Source organism: Opisthocomus hoazin, chromosome 6 (assembly GCF_030867145.1).
Source record: "Opisthocomus hoazin isolate bOpiHoa1 chromosome 6, bOpiHoa1.hap1, whole genome shotgun sequence".
Taxonomy (NCBI): Eukaryota; Metazoa; Chordata; class Aves; order Opisthocomiformes; family Opisthocomidae; genus Opisthocomus; species Opisthocomus hoazin.
Window position 1 is genome coordinate 24408677 of NC_134419.1, and position 13351 is coordinate 24422027.

The window sequence follows — 13351 nt, forward strand, 5'->3', positions numbered from 1 at the left end:
AGTATTGCTTGTTTCACCTTGTCTACAAAATAGTGTATACCCACATACTTAAATGAATCTCCAAGGGCAACGTAACATTTTGGAACTCTCCTGTATGGCTATGACTAGAAAGGCCACCAGAAACAGAGTTCTAAATGGCCCCCCAAACTGGTTGCACAATCCACAGAATAAATAACACTGTATAATTGGGTCACATTCTTTCATTAATGAAACTGCAGGTTGAAGTCAGCACTACAGAAAGACTGTACAACTGAATTACTGACTCTTCTGGTTTTGCCTTCATCCTTTTCTGACACAAGACAAAACCCCTCAGATTACAACAGCAGCAACTGCAAATAACTTAATTCGAGTTCCTTCCCCCAGAAAGAAAAGTCAGAACTTTTAATACAATTTGAGAGGCTGTCAGGAAAGACTTTTTTAAGGAAAATAATCTCTTCACTAAAGGGAAGAAAAAAAATGCTTTCCTCATTTATTTTTTAAAAACGATACATCTGTTTTTCTTGGGGATTTTTCCACCTTTAATGAAACACATGAAAGACTTTTGTTACTGTCTATATATTCAGTACATTATTCAGACTGTGGCAACTGGAGTTCCAGTATCAGAATAAGGAAAGCATCCCTGCACACTGAGAAGCCTCAGCAGCAGGTTATAATAATTTCTTTACTTTTTAAACAAAGTTCACAGAGTTTGTTCTAACAGTGGTGCCTTTTACCTTTCTTTCCTTGTGTAATTCTCCCAGTGTTCTGGTTGCTTTTCCTCCAAACCTTTGTTCGAATACTAATTTTTGTAACAGCATCTGCATGCTTAAGCATGTCTTGCAGCATAGGAGTAAGAAACCGTTCAGTGTAACACTTTATTATAAAAAGTGCTACATTTTAACAGTGGAGTGTCAATCCAAACAAATTACCTTTCACTCAATAAGTTGGAGCGGATCACTCAATATGTTGGAACTACAAGCTGCATTTCATCAGTTTTCAAAGTCAGTTCTCAGGTTAGATGTCTAATGCTAAGGTGATGTATTTCATATCTTAAAACAAGTATCAACAACCTTTCAGGTGAAAGCATAAAGTACACCGCTGCATATGCTGAGTGCCTGTTTCTTTTTACCCACAGGGCATGAGCTTCAGGACCAATGCCTTATTGTGTGCTATTCTTCTATGTAAGACACTTAATGTCTTTTTCCACCAAATACATCAATACTTTATATGCAAGTACAACTTCTTTCTAGATCACTGGGCTATAAGTTTTCAGATATTCTGCCTTATATTGAAACGAAGAGCCCGTACACTCTGTTATACACTGCCATTCCAGATTTATTACCTGTGAATCAGAGTTAATTCATCCTATGGGATTTGGTGACATCATTACTCTCACTTCAGAAGTAAAAGTGTCTAGTGATTTTAAAATTTGTATACCAAGTGGTTGGCACAAGAAATCAAAGACATTCAAAGCTATACGTAAGTTTCATTGCATTCCAATTGTATCTTGATATGTGGATTTTGTCAAAATGTCAAAAATGTTGACCCATTCACATTAGCTATTCTTTAGGATGGTATCAGCGCTGACTTTGCTGTTTCTGCAATTGCATCCTTTAAAGCAGAACAACTCAGTTTGTGGATCATGGCGGAGAGTAGATTCTATCAATTGGCTGGTAAGTAAATGTATTTCCTCTGTGGAAGAGCAAAAATACTTCACGGGAAGATAAACTACACAGTTCTCAAATACGTCTGTCTCTGTATCAAACCATATCTAACACTAGGGTACTCAGCCTTATTCTTGGGACAAGTGTCAAAGAAAGACTAATATAATTTCAAAGTACAGGTCCCATCTTAGCTCTCAAACTCTATTTGAGACAGCTGATCTGTAACTATACAAGCAGTGATTTGCAGAACTGCAGAATGTGCAGCCAGGGCTGTTTGACTGGTTCCCTGTGTGCACTCTGCTTTTGCTTTTCCTTGATAGTTTCAAAATACAGGTTACAAATACTGTGTAGCACTCCAGTCACTAAAAAGCTTCTACAGCCACTCTTGTATGTTTGCATACAATTACAGACAAATTGAGAGGTTGATAAAAATGTCTCCGTACACCTCATTGATTTTGAAGCCTTTGCTGTCATACTAGGCCTGTATTTCTGCATTAGAGTAATAAACATTCCATTCTATACAGAATACTTGTTACTACAGTTTATGTCAAATGTAGTTTTCAGTATAGAGGCGAATAAAAGTAAATGAAATCAGGTATAGCCACCTGATACGAAAAATTAATGCTACATCTAAACAAATTAAGACAAAGCTCCAGACAGGTCTAGATGAATTCAGGTAAAGCAAGTCTGACATGCCTCAGTCCTGAGACTTTGCAACTCTCAGTGAAAGCCTGTGTCTCATTATTAGTAATGGCAATACTGTATTTACTGGCCTACAGGGTAACATCCTATATTACCAGGTCATTATTACAACAACAACTCTGTAGATCAAAAATATTAGAGGTATAGGCAATAATACATATTGTTCAAATTCAGTTCCCAAAAAATACTTTTTCTGCCTAATTGCTTGTGATCTATGCAAGGCTAGCAAGATGTTTGTTAAGAGTTTTAGAAGCCTCAGGACAAAATACTATAGTTACTAAGGAAAAAAAAAACTACAAGAGCAGCTTTGAGACATAAATGGCAAAACTGCTGGGGAAGATTTGCTTTTCATGGTGGCATTTCTGAAACTTTCTTCATATTACTATGAATAGTGTAGTGTATCAAAGCAGCCTTAGATAAGGTCACAGAAGGACCAGAATACCGCTGACAAGATACCTATTACTGCTAGCATCATGTACACGTTACAGAAGCTTCAGGCATGAACAAGAGCTGTATTTTGTTAGCTACAGTGTAAGCACAATTATAACCTCAAAGAGACTGCAAAGTTATTGCTAAATGTCATTTCACTTGACTTGCACATTTTGTGGAGGATTTTATTTCCATTCTCAATACAGTCAAAGAAAAAGTAAGTAAGATTGCATGATGTTTCCTCTGTTAGTGTGCTTTATTAAATTTCCGTGAAAAGAAAAGAGAAAGCAGATACTTTAAAAAGACTTAGGTCAGGTAACTGCTTTTCTGGGCTTTGCGTACAATGCTTCCTGAAGTGTAAGTAGCCATTTTCTTTATGCTTTTAATTTTTCTGTCTGAATAAAGTACCAAAACCGTGGATAATTCACTTAGAATTCTGCTTTTCATATTTGACCACTAGATGATGCTGTGACTCTTAATTGCAAATGATACTGTACTGTTAACATTTTGTTGTTTTTCTTTCATTTTATGGAACTCAGCAGCATTTTCATATATGAAAAATTGGTATTTTCTTTCTTGTTCTTCCACACATTGTAGCTGTTACCATATATAGACTAGTTATATTTTACGCAAATCCATATAGACCACACAGTAGTAGATCTTTCTGCTAATACTGAGAATTTCACATGATTCTAGATGCTGTGCGTGTATATATTCTCCATAGATGCAGATGTGGACTGCTTTGGGTAAAGATTTTTGCAAAAAGTGGAAAGTATACTGAGATTTGATATCTTTAATTCAGCTTCATATTTCTATTTTATTCTGTTTATCTGTCCTACATAATTAAAGTGGTGGTTTTAGTTTCAGTATTAGAATTTATTTTTCTATGCTGTAACCGCATCTAGAATTAAGGGTGACATTTCTATTTTTCAACTATTACTAAAAAATGAGATTATATTATTAAGATGATCTTATTTCCATAAGCATTAGTTCTGATTTCACTTGCCATAAGTCATTTCCCCCTTTTGTATTAAGAAGTGCAGTGGTTTGATCCACACTGCTGGGTCTCTTATCCCAAAGCTCCATTAGACTTTCAAAGGTGACACCATTTTACTGATAATCTTCTCAAAGTGATTTCAAAATAACAGCATTCCTTCACGTGAACTAATTGTTTTTCATCATTTGCCATTTGTCTGAACTCCTACAAACACTTTAATTTCTGCAGTAATTCTTCCATCTTCTTATGGGAAATGTTAACTACAGTAAAGTTGATTGCAGCAGACAAAGCACACTTACTCAACTAGCTGCCTCCTGTATAGGAGTGTTAAAGGCATGGCTCCATTCAGGTGATCCCTGTATGTCAAAACCAGCGCAGGAATGAAAACAGGTTATACAATTCAGAACAGCCTGTAAGCTAGGTCAACCACTGTCAGTTCCAGCATAAAAGGTGTTTGGAACTAGCTTAATACCAGCCTTTCCCGCTTCTAGACATGCATGTAGTATACTTCTGCCAGCTAAATTAGATGTGGATCCTATTTTCAATACGTCAGCAAGGAAATTACACTCTTTGAGAGATAAGTAGTACATAAAGCCTATATTGCCCTCAGTGAAATAGCATCTGCTAGTCACACTGAGGTCTTATTGGGAAATGGCTACATCGCACTACAATGCCAGCTTCACCGGGACATTGTTATACCCACAGCAGGCTCTGAGTTGAGGTATAATTCAACATCCATTTTAAAAGTGAGCTTCCTTTTTGCAAACTCGTTAACAATCATACTGAAACTGAGCTCCTGCCACCTAAGTGTGCTAACTCTTGTTTTGGTGTATGTCATTGCTAATTTACTTTGAGGTAGCTTATGCAAAAGACACAAAGTTGCAGTAGTTATGCTAAAAATGTAGGTTATTACTCATTTTACTTCCAGGTATAAGCTTACTGGCACCTTCAAAGACATCTAAAACTGCCTTCCAAAAAAGTCATTATATACTTATATAGGCAACAAGTACATGAAATAAATGTCCTTAAGTGACATATTTGCCATTAAAATTTGTTGAAAATTCTGTGCCACTGTAATGGACAGTGTTAGGGACCTCAGATCTACAGAGCATGCTTACACAGTTGCATTGTGCATGCAGTAACATACTCTAAAAAGGCAGCATGACAGAGAACTGTAAGGCTTGCTTCAGGCTTAAGCCAGTCTTAGCTTCTCACACATCTAGAGCAAAGACTGAAAGCCGCTTGGTGTTTCTTCTTCCACCCCATGAGCAGGCAGTTTAGACCCTGTTTCATGAATGGTCCCACTGATATCCAGGTACTGCATGAAGTATTTCTTCAGTATTAGTAAGGTTATCAGCATTCTACACGGACTTTATCTGGTCTTAAAACCATTGGTGTACAACTGTAAGGTTTAAAACTGAGACAAGGGGCTTCATCACCAGAATTTCTGTTTAAATAATTCCATGTATTTCCCAAACCCTGAAGAGTGTTGGGTTGTAACAGATTCCTCTTTTGTTTGAGAGTGATTTTTTTTTAATCGTTTTTCTTTGTGTCTCAACTCTATTTTTAGATGCTGGTAGGTATATCCGTTTCTATTCTGGCAGAACTTCATTGGCTGGAAGAAGCTTCCCTGCTGCAAAAAGAATTTTTTTTGATTCCTTTGAAAAGTCAGCTGGACATTTATTGACTTGAATTACAGCAGCTCACTTACCACTAAGGCTTTGTGTAAATCACAGAAGAGGATGACAATTTCATGTGGGAACGTAGTGGATTTCACCTAATGTTACTGATAAATAGAACTCAAACGGCCATTAATGTTAGCTGTGTACATCTACTTTATATACTGGTGCCAGAGTCAGACTAAGGTTGGAGTCAGGTCATATTTAAGAAGAGGGACAGAGAAGAGTGAAAGGACGCTATCTTAATCCAAACTACGCAACATAGGCAATATTCACTAATGGTTAAATTCTTTCCAGCGCAGTGTCTGTAAAAGTCGTTTTACAGCTCTGGTTTATTTAAGACGTGAGCGTAAAAGGCTGTATTTCCCCCTAGGTTCTTCTTGTTCTACCCTGATTAAAGTTTTTGTCTAGTGCATTATTATTCTGATTCTACTGAATAAGAGCATGACTGTTTTGGAAGGCTTTTATGTGCACAATCTCATAAGTCCACTTGGGCTTTTTCTGGCTTTTATAAAGCAAGTTATTTTTGTGTTTATATGATGATATTTGAATATTAATTTTCCCATTGAGACAAACATTCTTCTTTTTGCACACTCGTTAAAAAAAGCTGTGGGGCAAACAAAGCATTTTATACTTTTAGAACAGTATTTTTGCAGTGTAACCTTGATAAAATCTATACAGCGAACCACCACAATACCTTCATCTGTGTGCCTTCAGAATGATCCAGCAGAAAATTTCAAGTGAAAGATTATCATTTTACTAGACGTTTTTTCCTATAAGGTTAATATGTTTCAGACCAGGCTACCTTAGGCCAAAACCACTCCATGCAGTTTCACTGCATCCTAGTAGTTGCAACAAGTGTTACACATAGCTTGCTCACTTTGCCAAAAGCTTCTACATGCATGGTGCTGAGCACAGCAGCTCAAGTAAAGCACTTCAAGCATGAGCTGTAAGCACGTTAATCTCAGTAATTACTGGCTGGATCGAGGTCTAAGCATTCAATATAGTTGAGACTTGAAATCCACTGGGAAAACTGCAATCTAAATTCACTATACATTGAAGGAGAATGTGCCTATGGCATATCCTGGTCTAGGGAACCACTGGAATTTCCTACTCTTAGTTCTTCAACTTAATAGGAAGAAAGAACTTCCTGGCTTTTTTAGTACTAAAGTAGCCTTGGTGTCTGCTATAGGGAGACAGCAGTGAAATGAAGTGGTGGAATAAATGGGAACAAGGCACTGTCAAACACAGCCTTAGGAGCATGGCAGTCAGGAGGTGATAAAAAGCTATTTTGACAGTCAGAATGATAATGGAAGAAGATTTGGAACTGTAAAGATGCTGGCTGCTGTGGTTTGATTCCTATCATAGTCATAGAAGAATAATTTGTGCCGCAGTAATACCTAGCACTCTCAGTCTCTTCACCTAGTGGGAGAAAACTACATGATTTCACATTCAGCAAAACACTTGGATCAGAAAGACACAAAAATGAAGACTGGGGGGATTTTTTTTTTTTCATGAGAGCTGCCACTGTGACAAGAGTAATAGGAGGAAACTTCCTTATTGCTCAGAGACACTACTTCCAACAGCTGTGCTGAGGCAAAGCCACACACTGTCCCTGTGTGGCCATAGTCAGGTGTTGTTGGGGGATTTTTGTTTTGCAGTCTTTTTTTTTGTTTGGTTTGTTTTTAAAACATGTAACCCTTTTGTTTGCAAATCAGTTCATCAATGTGGAAAATACACAGCAGTACTTGGCAAGCAAGGTCTGCGTGGGCTTCACAAAGTCTGCTAGTAATGCTTCTGGTTTTGTAGCCCCCAATGGAAGGGGCAAAGCAGCAGATGCTTATTTACACTCCACATAAGCTTCAATTAATGGAGGAAGCTTCTTGTCTGCTCTGAAAGAAGCATGTCGAACACTATATTTACTGCAGAAATTTCTTCCAGCTCATTACTCATTCTGGAGTCTTGGCCCAGAAAACAACACAGGAATTTTCCTTTCTCTTCATTCAGCATTAAGTTTGCTGAGACAAAGTTCACATACAAATTTTAAGAGGAATCACAGAATCACAGAATAGTAGGGGTTGGAAGGGACCTCTGTGGGTCATCTAGTCCAAACCTCCTGCCGAAGCAGGGTCACCTACAGCAGGCTGCAAAGGACCTTGTTCAGGCGGGTCTTGAATATCTCCAGAGCAGGAGACTCCACAACCTCCCTGGGCAGCCTGTTCCAGGGCTCCGTCACCCTCAGAGGGAAGAAATTCTTCCTCCTGTTCAGACGGAACTTCCCGTGCTTCAGTTTGTGCCCATTGCCCCTTGTCCTGTCACTGGGCACCACTGAAAAGAGCTTGGCCCCATCCTCCTCACACCCACCCTTCAGATATTTGTAAGCATTTATAAGGTCCCCTTTCAGCCTTCTCTTCTTCAGGCTGAACAAGCCCAGCTCCCTCAGCCTCTCCTCGTAGGAGAGATGTTCCAGTCCCCTCACCATCCTTGTAGTCCTCCGCTGGACTCCCTCCAGTAGCTCCTCATCTTTCTTGAACCGGGGAGCCCAGAACTGGACGGAGTACTCCAGATGGGGCCTCACTAGGGATGTGACTAGTTGCAACTCGGTGCAATAATGGAAAGGCTAATAGAGGTTAGAGAGTAGTAATGGCAATGAACTGCTTCCTGCATATTTTCTATACGCGTTTTCGTGAACTGCAGGTGAATTCAGTGTAAACATGATCTATGAAGTTTTGGAAGGAAATTTCATGAAGGGAGAACTTCACAAAATGAAGTAATTTATATTTTTATCTATTAACTTCTATTTTTTCTGGTAGGCTTTGTAAAAATATTGTACAAAGAGGGAAGCAGAAGAGGCATGTTAAGGAAGGAATGGGAAAAAAGATCTTTGATGTCATATGACTTGATCAGATGGAATCTTTCTCTTCCTTTTGTTTCTGTATTTTAGTAATAAGTTATATCCACTTTTTCTTTAGATGATTTTTTTTTTTATCTACTCATTTGTGAGACAGCTTATTTTCCTAAAACTGTATGTGCTAGTATTATGTTGTTTTTACTTTCCTTGCAGTGGTTTATGCCACTTCCTCAAGGTGGCCACTGAAGACATGCATAATTCTGAATTTTCTGTAGTATTTTCTTCTTCTGGATCTTCCTTACAGTAAATTCACTTTCTGTTAAGTGTCTTTATTTTGTGGTTTAAAAGACAGATTATTAGGCTTTTCATTTTGCGTCAAACTGTGTTAACTAAGAGCTTACATGGTTAATGTTTTCAGTGATCATTGGTGAATAGTTGCATGTTGCTAACTTCTTCAAGCTTCTTTTTAAATTTGTGTACCCTCTCAAAGGCCAATACCAAGATCAAGACCATATGTGCAAATCAGTTAGACTTTTAAATAGATGGAAGGTTTGACAGCTGTTAAACATTCCTGTTGTTTAGTGTCTGCCATGATTGGAATTGTCAGTTATACCCACCTTGGAGGCATATTTAGAGCTTTGAACTGTAACTCTCAAACCATTTATTGTGAGATAACTGGATCATTTAATATAGAAAAATAAGCGTCCCTTCACATTCTTAAAGGCAGCACTGGTCTGTCCAGCTAAATGCACTTGGTGGAGGTAAGAATAGGTAGAACTGAGGAATGGTCTGGAGTGGATACATATTGGATTGACTCTAGTCTTGCAGAAAGGTCATGTCATCTGCATAAATTGAAGAGGTGTTTGGCAGGCAGTTTTAAATTGATGTTTTCTGTGCAAAGGAAATTTTTCTAATTCAGAAGAAGGTATTTTCTACATGAGTACTGAAATCAGCACGTTCGAGTATTTCAGGGATACTTGAAGTGGACCAACTGAATAAAGTTTCAATCTACAGTGGGGAAATGGAACTGGTATTGCATTGTTTGGTTAAATAATATGCTTATACTTTAATGCTGTACAAATAACTCTTTGCCCCTTAAAGATAATAGATTCAAAAATAATATGACCCTTAGTTAATTAGGGAATATTTCAGTTTTTCTAAAGGTTATTCAGTTTTATTTTTAAAAAATCTGTTTTAAATTTCAAGCAACTTTCCTGCTAAGAAATATTAATTAAAACTGATATAACATAGCCAAGCTCCTGAGTCACGGTTCTGCTGTGAAGAAGTAAACTTATTTTCTTTTCCTTTCTATTTTATAGAATGTTTTAACATCAAAGGTAAATTTCTATTCAAAAATTCTGTTGCAAAAAGATGTAATAGCTTCAGGAAAACATGTTCTACTTCCCAAACTGACTTCGATAAGTAAAAAGCTACAGTGACCTTGACATTTGTAAATCCTTTAAAATGGATTTACATCCTTTAAAATGGATTTAGAACCATCTACCCTCAGGATGTGAAAATCCATTTTTTAACAATTTTACATTAGGCATTAGTAGGTACCACTCTAGCCAATTTAAAATCAATTTGGTGTACAGCAAGAATGCCTGAAAGCATCCCAAAAAATGGAGCACATATCAAATGGCATTGAAACAAAGATTATATTCGTAACTGAAACCACATACAAGTGCAAGTTTTAGTCATCTTTCTTTCATGTCTTCTTTGTGTACATTACAAGCATATCATTGAAAACTGAAGACTTCACTCCTCAGTCAGTCAGTATTCCCAGTGAGGTCATGTAATGACAGTGGAACTGGACCTGAAATGTGTAAATTTAGGGCAAATATATTTTAGAGACACAGCTGCCAGGACAGAAATATAAATTTCCTATGCAATCCAAAGCAGAGTAAAGGAAATGTCATAATAAATAGTCTGTCCAGATCGCTGATGTTGAAAGGAGAGTTCCAGTGTATTATCTGGAAATACTCTAATGCAATTTGGATGATTGTTTTAGCAGGTTGGCAAGAAAGGGTGACAGTGTCATGATCAAATTAAGCTGACTAATGCTGCTGTCAGAAGTGGCAGTGCCTCCACCCTAGGCTACATATTCTGCTGTCATCCCTGTCCTGGCAGACTGCTGATATGGTTTTACCACGTTTCTGTTTGCTGATCTGGCTGAAAGCTAACCCAACAAGAGCAGAATTGTTTAACTTTAGGCATGTGCCTGAGGTGCTTCTGCTGCAAGACAAGCTTCCCTGTCCTACAAGAGATGTGCAACCCCACCAGGGGTCACGCAGACCACTTTTAAGTTAGTAGCTTTTTTCTACATTGGCTTTCAGGATCATAATGTTAGACTTTGCAAATAACCCTTCAAATAGATAACTATGAATATTAATATTTATTTTCATTTTGAATATGGTGTTTGCAGAGTGCATATATGAGGTGTCTATATGCTAAAAAGCAGACAGAGCTGTTCTGAGATAAAATATTTTCCATGTCATTTGTCCCTTGGTAGTTGTTTCAATTTTGTATTAAAGTTGATAATTCATATGCTGTACTCATGCTGTAAGCCTCTGCTTCCACTCATGAAGAAGGATGATTCTTTGGCTATTAATTGATAGGACATTGTGTGTCAGAACTCCAGATGGCTTGAACGGCTTTTAGAGAAATAATTGGAGAATTATGGGCAGGCACTTAGAGTATGTAAAAGATGATGTATTTTTTTTTTTCCAATTCAAAAGTTTTCTGCAATCCATTTAATGCATCTGTTTTGAACAGAGGTGATGATATGGTATTTACGAGTTTTTTTTTTTTTTTTACACTGAATGGGGCTCAGGAACAGCAAACTAAAAGTTTCACTAATATTTTTACCAAAAAGCTTACTATTCTAAGTATGTTAAACTTTTAATTTCTTTGTTTTTTTTTACTTTGGGTAGGCCTCAAGAGTACCAAACTAAAAGTTTCCTGGATATTCTTACCAAAAGTTTTCTGTTCTAAGTATGTAAAATTTTTCTCTTGTTTTTCCTTAAACATTAATAAAGGTCATATTGCTGCATGCTGAATCAACTATAAATGTTTCCTGTGAGTTGGATTTTATTTCCAAAGTTGCTGACCTGACTTCTGTGTATGACTTTGTTCAGATGACCATCTGGGAGACATCTGTTAAGCTGCAGTATCTCCCAGACAGGGAACATATCCTACAGTACAAATGTAAAAAGCTGAGGTAACCTTCCACCTCTATACAAGTGTTCTTTAATAAACAGCAAACAGTAAATAATAAAACACTGATCAAGTTTCTTGGATTCTGTCCATAACTGTGGATAAGACCCACTTATGAAATAGGTGACCTTGTATTTGATTACAATAAACAATAGTTCAACATTTTTGTTGTATATCTATCTGACTTACAGCACTGTGTCTCCTTATGTTAGAAAAAAATGAAAATATAGTTCATGCTGCAGACTGAGTTATCTCTTTGCTTTCAACTATCCCGACAGGCTTTAAGAGATTAATATTTCAGAAAGTGACCATACAGATTTTACCATATGTATTCAAATGTGTTTGCTGGTTCTCCAGCTGTATTTTTACAAGTTATATTAGTCCTAGTAAAAAAAAAAAAAAAATCTTTCAGAGCAATGCATACACAATATAAACAAAAAAACCACAACACTTCAGTGGAGTTAGAGGCTCCACATCCAAAAATGCTGAGTTTCAGAAAACTACCCAGTAAAAAAAAGTCTGTTAGCTATATTTTTACTTTATACCAGCACTCTCTGTATAAAAATTCATGCCTTCCCATTATGAATCCATTGATTTGGCTTGTTTTATTCTAGCATTATAAAAGTGATCTAGTTGGAAAAACAGAAAAAAATCACTACACCACAGACATTGTAAAGCTTAGAATAAGTTATATATTTTAAATTCAAACAGTAGGTTTCAAATTAAGAAAATGCATAATTTCCTTGAGGACTATATTGATATATCACATCTTATGACATTAGCTAGTTAGTACCAGCCTTATCTGGTTCATTAATATGGCACAATACATAGTCTTTCTGCATTTAAATCCTTCACCACTGAAGAAGAGTAATTCCCAGTAAATACCACAGAACTAGAGTAGTTCCCTGGTGTATTATACTGTGAAATAAATGTCATTGGCACTTAACACTGTAGTTCTATGCAAGAGCAGGAATGGACTTGCTAACTATAGATGTTACCATTGAAAACATAATTTTAGTGAGTAGAATATGACATGTTTGCTTGGCTTCATAAGAAGATATGGAAATGAGTTACAGGAACCTTTTTTTTAGTAATTGTACTTCCATATCACAGAATCACAGAATCGTAGGGGTTGGAAGGGACCTCTGTGGGTCATCTAGTCCAAACCTCCTGTCGAAGCAGGGTCACCTACAGCAGGCTGCAAAGGACCTTGTCCAGGCGGGTCTTGAATATCTCCAGAGCAGGAGACTCCACAACCTCCCTGGGCAGCCTGTTCCAGTGCTCCATCACCCTCAGAGGGAAGAAGTTCTTCCTCCTGTTCAGACGGAACTTCCTATGCTTCAGTTTATGCCTGTTGCCCCTTGTCCTGTCACTGCGCACCACTGAAAAGAGTCTGGCCCCATCCTCCTGACACCCATCCTTCAGATATTTATAAGCATTTATAAGGTCCCCTCTCAGCCTTCTCTTCTTCAGGCTGAACGAGCCCAGCTCCCTCAGCTTTTCCTCATAGAAGAGATGCTCCAGTCCCCTCACCATCCTCACAGCCCTCTGCTGGACTCTCTCCAGTAGCTCCTCATCTTTCTCGAACTGGAGAGTCCAGAACTGGACAGAGTACTCCACATGGGGCCTCACTAGGGCAGAGTAGAGGGGAAGGAGAACCTCCCTCGACCTACTGGCCACACTCCTCTTAATGCACCCCAGGATCCCATTGGCCTTCTTGGCAGCCAGGACACACTGCTGGCTCATGGTCAACCTGTCATCCACCAGCACTCCCACGTCCCTCTCCTCAGAGCTGCTCTCCAGCAGGCCCACCTCAAGCATGTACTGGTGCATG